General features: G+C 46.5%; 1 protein-coding gene across 2 annotated transcripts in view; it reads right to left on the reverse strand.

Annotated features, from left to right (window-relative positions):
- CYSTM1 (cysteine rich transmembrane module containing 1) overlaps window positions 1-10,110 on the reverse strand; it is a 31,892-nt gene extending 21,782 nt beyond the window's left edge. Inside the window, exon 1 of one of the 2 annotated variants that reach the window (XM_083448868.1) lies at window positions 9,998-10,110. The gene's annotated coding sequence lies outside the window, so the exon portion shown is untranslated. Of the gene's footprint in view, window positions 1-4,312; window positions 4,407-9,997 lie in introns of those variants that run through there. The other variant, XM_083448869.1, reaches the window with a different exon arrangement.
- Between the last annotated feature and the right edge of the window lie 517 nt (window positions 10,111-10,627).

A 10,627-nucleotide genomic window follows, 5' to 3' on the forward strand; every position in this document is an offset into this window, starting at 1 on the left:
ACAAATAAATTCTGGCTCCATCCTTCCCAGGCAGAGAGACTTTAATCCATCCAACACCAATGCAGTGTAAAAGCAGACAGGCCAACTGAGTTGTGGCTTACACAAAAACAAAACAAAACAGGGGCACAACATTAAAGGAATGCAGTTGCTCTCCACTTGTACCGAGATCCCTGTAACAAATTAATATTAGGAATAGACAAGAGAGGCAGAGCCTGGCTGAAAGTGACAGAAATAATAACTGAGTCTGACCCCTTTCAAACAGGAACACTCTTCAGGAATATTTCACAAGAACTTCCAAGAGCAGCATTAGTCATAGACTCTATATGGGGCTGCAGCATCAAATTTATCTATTTATTTAAAATATTGATAGACCACCTAATGACAACAATACCAAGACAATGTACAATGAAACAATTCAATACAAGATATTTCAACGTGCTATTAAAAACAAGCCAAGACATCACAATTGCAGTAGCCAAGAGGCCAGGGAGCGTTCAAGTAGACTGAAGTTGATTGATTGATTAACCATCAACAGGAGCTCATCCCAGTGTGGCATTTCCCCCTTCTCCCATCCATGTTGAGGAAGACTGCAAACCTGTGCCAAGGTGTTGTGTGTTGCACATGTTGGCCATTTCTCCACTCTACCTCACTGGCTGGGGCAGGAAAGCTACACAGGCCATGTTACACGGCTGTTACAGGGAGACGGAGATTTTGGCAAGAAGCTGCCTGGTTCCATCTCCTGTCAGCTTGGCAGCAGGTAGCCTTAGTTCAGGGACAAGAGCATGGTCAATTCCCGGCATCTCCAGGTGGGGCCGAGACAGCTCCCTGCCGGAAACCCTGGAGCCCCATGGGGAGTCAGCTTGGACAATAGATGGACAATAGATGGACCTTCCTATATTCATGAGCTGAGCTTTCTCTTCTCTTGCCTGAGGGCTCTCAAGTGAGGTCACAACTGGCATAAGATGTGAACAAGGAAATTTACCGTATTTTTCGCTCTATAACACGCACCCGACCATAACACGCATGTAGTTTTTAGAGGAGGAAAATCCGTAGGCATGCCACCTGTAGGCATTCCCTCCATAACACGCACAGACATTTCCCCTTACTTTTTAGGAGGAAAAAAGTGAGTGTTATGGTGCAAAAAATACGGTATTTCTCAACTCACCCTTGAGCTACTTTTACTATTAGCATTATTATTTATTAATTTTGTATTCTGCCCTTCACCCATAGCTTTCAGGGCAGTTCACAGCATAAAACTACAATATAAAAACACAAAAGACATAATAAAAACAAGAACAAAACAAACCAATAACCCCCCTTCCTCCACACATCTAAAAGGGCATAGACTGCAAATCAGCCAAAGGTGAAGAGGAATGTTTTCGCCATGCAAACCTCCCTGGGGAGACTATTCTACACATGGGGAGCCACCACAGAAAAGGCCCGTTCTCATGTTGCCACCCTCAGGGCCTCTCGTGGAGGAGGCACAGGAAGAAGGGCCTCAGATGACCGCAAGGTCCTTCAGGCATTGCACATTTTCTTCCAGAAATTTCAGCTACTAATATATGTCCAACCCCATGAGAACTGCTGGCAGATACAAGACCAGGAACACAGCTTTTAGTTTTTGAAGCCTCTAGCCAAGCTTTTAAAATGGTCCTCGTTGAATAAGGGAGTGGCTAAATGGGAAGTAGTTTGAGAGGAAGAATGAGTTCCCGGCAAAAACAAATTTTGGCCCTCTTCCAGAAACATTAATGTTCAGCTATAGGGATCAAGCTGCAGGAAAAGGCACAGGAAGAAACGGAGTATGTGGCCAGCCCCAAACACAAGGATGAGGTGCTGCATTTTAGAAAACATCAAGATGAGACATGCTGTGAACCAGGGTGGATTTAAATCAAATCAAATTAAATCACGATTTAAATCACAATTTAAATTGCTAGTCAGTAAGACTTGATTTAAATAATTTTTTTTTACAGAAAGACTCATTCTTGCTGGTATAATCTTAATATACAACCAGATGAAGGTTTCATTTTTGGAATAATAAATTCTCAGGAATAATAAATTTTCAAAGTAGTTTTTACAGTTACAGTATATAAAAAATAACAGATTTGGTCATACTGTTAGAAATACACAGACAGGTAATTATGAAATTATTGTGAGGTTTAAAAAGTTAACTGTTTCTGCTGTACTTTATTGGAAAGAGAAAAATAGTCATTTCCTTAATAACAATTTAATCAATTTATTTAACTAAAACAATAACATTATAGCATATGCATCCATGTTTGTTAACTGATGTGGTTAAACGGATTTTTTTAAAAAAATAGACTCAAGACTGTGTTTTAGCACACATGAAAAACTTAAAACAAATCCTTATTTCCTGATGAATAGCCTTTGGACTATAATGTAACTTAAATAGAAAACTATCTTTTGAAAGATGTTTCCTCCAAAAGCATTTTATTGTAAAAATCCAATACAAATTTTAAAAATCTGATTTTTTAATATATATATTTTAAAATCATTGATTTTTATCCACCCTGCTGTGAAGACTACCAAGCACTTCATAAAACGTACAGACCATTTGCTGCTTTGTGAATGGCCCATTATCAGGGCTGCTCTCTACACATACGTAAAATTTCTACCTCCCTTCCTTATCAAATTAAAAGCTGAAGAACAGAAATGCTTGTACAGTATACTTATGGCGTGCCGAGTTACTTTTATCTCTCCGTGTTGTATTTCCTTAAAACGTGTTGCAATAGAGTAGCTTAAGCGCAACCACTGAGTCTCCTACACACGTATTATATTTAGCAACTTATGGGAGTAGCATCTCCATTGACCAGAACGCATTCCAGGAAGAAGTGCTGTCCACAAGCCATACCTTCCCTAATAACCTCATAGGAATTTTTGTTACTGACGTTAGTGCTGTGGAAAGATGCTGCCACTTAATTCAGCAGCCACTGGATCCCAGCTTTGCCTGCCCCACTTAATTTGAACTGAAACTAAATCACCCTGCTTTATACAACAGGTATTGCCTCAACTAATAAACTAGTTTTGCCAGAGCAATACTTTATTATATTCAAACCATCCTTCACTGGTTAAGATCCTAGGCACTTTACCTTTAAAAAAACAAACCCAAAACCTGTGCGAAGAGATGCGTTTTAGGATGCTATTGAGAACTCAATAAGGAGAACCTCCAAGAGGACATTCCACAGGCAGGTGACCACAGTGAGATTTCCCAGGTGGCAAGAGCCACAGCTGTGCTCCATCTGTGCCATTTCTCCCATCCATCCACATTTCATCATTAGTTGGGGTGTGGGGCTAGGAAGAACCCCTCTGAGGGCCTGATTTGGACCAGTTGCTAACCCCTGGCAGAAACAGAGTTGGACAAGCTGTGACTAGGCTTGGTTGCCAGCAATTATTTTTGGTGCCTGCTGTGCTATGAGTTGCTGCTGCCTTCTCAGGTGTGTCTGGTATTCTCAATGAGCATGGCCTGAAGTTCCAGCCTTTCTCAACCTGTGGGTCCCCAGATGTTGCTGAACTACAACTCCCATCACGCCTAGCTAGCAAGGCCAGAGCTCAGGGATGATGGGAGTTGTAGTCCAACAACATCCGGGGACCCACAGGTTGAGAAAGGCTGGAATGAAAATAAAAGTGGTGCCTCTAAACAGCGATAGCTTGTCTTTCCCACACCATTTGTTATCAACGGCAAGCATTCCCCATTCCCATTAGAAAGTATGAATTTCTGCTCAGTTTTCCTCTTGAGCTTCCAAGGTGTGGTGTCCTGTTAGCTCCCTTTAACCACCTGCTAGTATTAGTGGCAAAGAGGGAGGCATCTAGGTCATGTTTATACCCAAGCACATGCAGAGTGCCTTTCTCTTGGCATTTGGTAACCACAACACAAGGAATCCCAGATGCCTGTTATTATTCTGTAGGGAAGACAAGAGCACTGCTCTAACAGCAGAAAATTGGAGAGGCAGCCCCGTGAAAGGACAAAGTGGAAAGATAATCACAATCAATATAAAATTAAGTGTGAACTCCCCGCCCCCCAGTCCCCACACTGCTACCATGCAGACTTATTTGAGTACCAGTCCCACCTACTAGGACTTACTTCCAAGTAGCAATGCGTAAGGTCAGGCTGTGGGAGGGGAAGGAATGGGAATGAGGCAAGACAGAAGCACAAAATATGGGAAAGGAAGCAAGAGAGGTGTAAGACAGCCAGAAACTAAACTGGGAGAAAAAGAGGAGGAATGGCTACAATGCTAGACACACTGACGTGTTACTTCAGAGTCAATGTGCAACAGGAAAAGTCTTGAGGGCTTACCTAATACAAGGGGATGTCAGAGATAGGAGCAACCGTCATCTATGTGTTCAGGGAGGCAGGGAAGAGACTTGCTGCTACCCAGTCATGGGAGAACTAAAATCTAATGTTTTCTATAAGCGTTTCCTATCTCTATGGTGTGGGGGAGAGAAAGGAGTTGAAAAGAATGAGAACTTGGGCAATGGAGACATGGAGCTGAAGAGGTCGCTTGAAAACAAGCCCCCCACCCCCAAGGAAAATGGGGGTCAGAGGAGAGAGAGGAAATTGACCTGTTCAGGCCTGTAAGAGTTTATCAGGATTTGTAAGAGTTTATCAGGATTTGTAATAGTTTATCAGAGTTTGTCAGGATTCAACCTCAATTTGTTGACCACCATCCACCCCCCAAAAAAGTATCCAGACACCCACATTTGCTGCCTTCCTGGTTCTGATTTAAATGATAGGAAGAGCTCAGTATCATCTGCATATTGGTGAAAACCCAGTCTCCCTGATGATCTCTCCTAGAGGTTTCATATAGATGTTAAAAAGCATCTATATGAAGAGGTGGAGGATGAAGCCCATAGGCACCCCACAAGTGAGCACCCAGGGGTCTAAGCACTCATCCCCCACCACTACTTTGGGGGCACGACGCAGGAGGAACGAGCAGAACCACTGTATAACAGTGCCCCCAACTCCCAGCTCTTCTAGACAGTCCAGAAGGATACCTTCATTGACGGTATCGAAAGTCGTCGAGAGATTCAGCAGAACCAGGAAATAGCTTTCACCTCTATCCCTATCCCACTGGAGATCAGCCTGGTGCCCACCAGATGTTCTGGAGTACCACTCCCACCAGTCCCAGGCAGCATGGTCAGTGGTAAGCAACGATGGGAGCGGAAGCCCAAAATGTCCTCAGTTACCTTGCTGGGGAAGCACTGGGGCTAGCTCTGGATGGCCACCTGTCTGCAGGCCTTTGACCACTGTGCAACCCTAATCCCCCTGTGGCATCCATTACACATCAACGGCTGTGAGGAAAAGTCAACTTGGTTGGGAAGCCAACCTCACAAAGGCTCTAAGGAGAAAAGAGGGAGTGAGTCTAACCCAGAGCTAAGGGGAAACCGCAACACAGGACTTCTCCAATTCACTGCCATTATTACATGCCTAGAGCAGGGGTGGGAACCTTCAGTGCATAGCTTAAGCATGGCTACTAGCCCGCCGGACCCACACCAGGCCATGCCCCTCACCAGACCTGCCTGAGTGCTTTTGCAGGGCTAAAACAGGCCATTGCACTGTGATACTGCCTGCTTGCTTGCCTGGACAGAGAGGCAGATATCAATACCCAGTGTAGCCTACTGTACAACAGTAAGAGAGGCATCCATTGCTGAAGTCGCTTTCACATTTGATCTTCCCTAGCATCAGGAGGTCCCTGGAAGGTTATCCATGAAGGAATGTAGCCAACAACAGTTCCCAGTTGATGTCTGAATTTAGGAACAATGGTTTGTTTAAACTCTGATTAGTAAGAATAATCCAGCCTTATGAGGAACGGCTAAGGGAGCTGGGCATGTTTAGCCTGGAGAAGAGGAGGTTAAGGGGTGATATGATAGCCATGTTCAAATATATAAAAGGATGTCACATAGAGGAGGGAGAAAGGTTGTTTTCTGCTGCTCCAGAGAAGCGGACACGGAGCAATGGATCCAAACTACAAGAAAGAAGATTCCACCTAAACATTAGGAAGAACTTCCTGACAGTAAGAGCTGTTTGACAGTGGAATTTGCTGCCAAGGAGTGTGGTGGAGTCTCCTTCTTTGGAGGTCTTTAAGCAGAGGCTTGACAACCATATGTCAGGAGTGCTCTGATGGTGTTTCCTGCTTGGCAGGGGGTTGGACTCGATGGCCCTTGTGGTCGCTTCCAACTCTATGATTCTATGATTCTAAGCTACATCGGCCGGGCAGGGCAGGCAGCTCATTTAAATTCCACTGTTGAGGGGTGAACAGCTGCCTGCCCCTCAATGGAGAAGTCTAACAGAGCCCCTCACCTCCAGCTCAAGCAAAGCAGAGATGGTGGGGCTCAGTTAGACTTTCCCCCCATCTGTGCCAAGGCAGTGGCGGCTGAGGCAAGCCCACATGCGCTTGTCTCATCCGCCACCACCTTGGCATGGGAGTGTGTTGGGCGGGCTACCTCTTTCTCTCTGCCTGCCCCGCCAAGCAAAGGTGGAGGCATCCTTGCAAACAGAGCCTGACAGACTCTGCGCTTGGCTACCACAGCCTGGCTGGCTCCCTCTGACCCCAACATCCTGTGGGAGGAAGAAGCTGTGCTGACCTCAGCTCATGGCCAATACAGCTTGTTCCACTTTCCGTTTCAACACTGCAGTGTATTACTGCCAGATCACAATGTTGGGCTGGTGATACATCGCAATGTTGAAAAGCTGACGTTGCCCAGCCCTATTCCCCACATTACCAGGTAATACCCCCAGCACTGCTGGACTAGACGGGCTGTGGCTCTAGACGGGTTCCACAAGGCCTATGGAATTCAGGTTACAGTAAGCAAGTTCTAAGTCATTTGTTCAAGCCCATTAGAGTCAAGAGTCACAAATAACATTAGTGTTAAATATTATGTTAAATAGGTGGCAGCATCATTCAATCCCTGCACACACATTAATATGTGAAGTCTTATGCCATGAAGACAGAACTATATCCATCATGAACACTCAGCCATTTTCCTTTTTCAAGTCAGCCAATATTCTTTTTCTTCTTACAGTATTTCCCGAGGCTGAACTTTCCAAACTCAAGTTAGTTTCCTGCTTGGCAGGGGGTTGGACTCGATGGCCCTTGTGGTCTCTTCCAACTCTATGATTCTAAGTATCCTTTGCACTTTTCCAGGAAGCATTTCATATTGCCTCCACGCTGGGCCTTAATCTTTAGTTTTGTGCACAACAGGAAACTTCTTAGTCATTCAGAATTCTCCTGAAAATAAGATGACCTCACTTGCTTACAGTGGTAATCTGATCAGACTTGGTTCTGTGTCATTTCAGCAGCTATCAACCTGCAGATAAGCACATTGCTAAGGAGATTCTGAAGAGTAAGCTGAAAGAGGGCCCAAATAAAACTACGGAACAACCAAACCTTCTTCAGGCAGTTCCAAGGAAACATGGGCTGGGGCAGCCGTGCCAGGAGACCTTCCCACATTCAACAGGAAGGTTTGCAAAGGGGGATTCTAAATGAATTCAGTCTTCATGTACTGGCAAACCCCCTGCCTTATCAGCACAACAGTCTAAACACACCTAGCAGCCTCTCCCAGACCCTCCTATTCCAGGTGGGGTGGGAGGGGACTTTGAAGGCAAGTCTAGCACACTCCCTACACACTCCCCACCCCCACATGATGGTTGAATGCCCAACTAGGCCTCTAGCCATACTGCACTTACAGTGGTGCCTCGCGAGACGAAATTAATTCGTTCTGCGAGTTTTTTCGTCTTGTGAATTTTTTTGTCTTGTGAAGCACCACTGTGAATTGACAATTTCCCATAGGAATGCATTGGCAGTTTAAAAAAAAAGGCGCAAGACGTTTTCGTCTTGCGAAGCAAGCCCATAGGGAAATCCGTCTTGCGAAGCAACTCAGAAAACGAAAAACTCTTTCGTCTTGCGAGTTTTTCGTCTTGCGAGGTACCACTGTATATTGTTTTCATACACTTTTGCTCCAATCCTGAAAGTCACCAGGGCACATTTTGGTGCCCAAGGTGGAAAAAACACCACATATCTCAATTGCACCAGCAGCCACTGCATAAATACCAAGTGAACACCTTTCTATTTGTCATGGATAGTAGCTCTGCTTTATTTTGCTCCTGCTGTTTTATACTGTTCTATTTTATATATTGCTGAATATACTATTTTTATCCATGGCCTTATTTCATATTCCATGTGGTTTTAAATGTGTTATTTAACTGCTGTAATTTGATTGTTTTATCTTACTGTGAACCAGACAGAAAGCGAAACGGCTGAAAAGCAAGACAGAAAGCGAAACGGCAATAAATGCTGGAAATAAGTGATGTCTCCTGCACAAACTTTTTGAAATGAACTGGAGAAACTGGAAGGAAGGGAAGAGGAAGCACTCTGCCCCCTTCAGAAGGGGAAGGTTCACAGTGTGACAACTGTGGCATGTGATAATGCAAAGCAGCAATGTGCCTCTCGACTCAATTACAGTGGAAAAGTTTCAGTGCAGCTGCCTACAAAAACCTTTAAGTGGGTTAAGAGAGGCAGGGATGGAGCACTCATAGATTACTCACACAATTACTGCAAATCATGGAAGCACCTAAAACACTCTAACAAGTGAGCATCTTCCACATGGCCCATGACGTATGCAGGGTATTGGGTACGAGGTGAAAATTCAGGAAGTGAAACTTTACTCAGGAGTTAATGGGAAAGAAGGTGTCAGACAATCTTGATCAATCAGAAACTGTATGTGACGTCAAAGCTAATGTGAAACTGCCTAATGAGAGCCAGCGTGCAGCTGTGGTGAGAGTGCTAGCCTAGGGCCTGGGAGACCAGGCTCTGAATCCTCACTGGGTGACCACCTCTCAGAGGGTTGATGCAAGGATAAAATGGGGTGAGGGAGGCACTTCAGCTCATCAGAAGAAAGGTGGGATATAAACACAAAATAAAATAAATTTCAAGAGCATGTGGGGAGGAAAAAATAAACTACAGCCCAATACTGGAAAAGGAATGGAGACAGAGGAGCAAATGCAAAATGGCCTTTAAATACAAGAACCTGCCTCTATTCTATGGGCTACATGTTTGCAACAAGCTTCATACTTTCAGACAGGTCATATAATCATGATAATGAATCGGGACTTTCCCACAGTAGATTCTAAGACATTCTTGAAATGTTAATTTATTGCTACAAAAAAACTGTCCTACTACTGCCAAGTTAGCAAGACATCAATTAATATGCTGCAATGAGAGGTCTAGTTTGAATAAAACTGTGTGCATTTTTTCCAACCCAGAGACCTCAGGGCAACATATAGGTTTCCAAGTCCTCCTCCTCCTCCTCCTCCTCCTCCTCCTCCTCCTCTCAGCCCAAACTCCCATACAGGGGGGTCATGAGGACTGAGAGGGCTTGACCAGGCCAAGATGACCCAGGGAGCTTCATAGCAGAGCTATAATGTGGGGACAGATTTTCTCTGCACCCGTCCCTTAAAAAACCCCCAGCTTAAGGCGAGCACTGGCTAAGCCCTGCGTTTCTGGGAGCCACCTGCCAGCCTGCTTTGAATATCCTCGCCCCCCTTTGCCACCGTCTCCTAAGCCCCTAAGAAACAAAGGCGGGGGCGGGCTAGGATCGCCCGGCGGAGCCAAAGGGACCCCGAGCCAAGAGCAGGAGATGCACCTGCCGGGAACCGGGGGCGAGAGGCGAGCGCGTCTGGGGGCGCCCGGCTCGGACAGGGGGCGGCGTCCGCCTCCCCGTCGCGGGCCTGCGCCAAGGCGCGCCCCCCAAACCCGCCCACCTTCCCGACAAGGCGCCCCGGAGCAGGGCTCGCTCGGCGCCCGCCAGCCCCGTCCAACCCTCGGCTTGGCGGAGCGCGGCTGCCCTCGAGGAGGCTCCGCCGCCGCCAGCAGCGCCCGCCCGCCCGGGGAGTCCGAGGGCCAGGGACGCCGAGGGTCTCCAAGAGCGGCGCCCCGAGCAGAGCAGTGGCCGGGCCCCCCGCGCCTCCCCGACGCCGCCATACCTGCGCCGCGCAAAGGCTCGTCCGCCGCTGCCTCCGGGTGCTGCTGCTGCTGCTGCTGCTTCGCTCGACGGCAAGTGGGCGCGCGATGGGCAGCAGCGCCTCTAAAGCCGCAGAGTCTGTGCGCGCCCCCGCGAAGTCACCCGACCGCCCAGGAGGGCGGGGGCTGCTGCTGCGTCACACCAGGCGCGCGGCCGCCGCCGCCGCGAGCACGCGCAGAAGAGCAACCCTGGTCGCTCTGGTCCTCGCTTTCAGAAGGAAAAGTCGCGCGCTCGCGCCGCGCCAGATTTGCCAATACATTGCAAAGAAATACATCGGAAAGCAAAAGGAAGTGACTTCGAACAGGGCTTGATTTATAACTCAGAGCACAACAACTTTAGATCATGATCATGGGACATCCGGAAAGTAGAAAACAACGCAGCTACATAAGAACATGAATCACTTCCAAAATATAACTGTAATCGAGCCTCTTAGGTATTATACAAACTCAGTGAAGCTTGTGAACTCTCTTTTGCGGGGTGATCTCATTTATATTAGGTTTAATTCGAGGCAAGGAAGCTCATTTTATCACCCATATGCGGCAGATAAAAATATTTTATACTATACTATCCTGAAATGTTTAACTGTTTCTTG

This window comes from Podarcis tiliguerta, assembly GCF_965153285.1.
Source record: "Podarcis tiliguerta genome assembly, chromosome: 7".
In the NCBI taxonomy this organism is placed as follows: domain Eukaryota; kingdom Metazoa; phylum Chordata; class Lepidosauria; order Squamata; family Lacertidae; genus Podarcis; species Podarcis tiliguerta.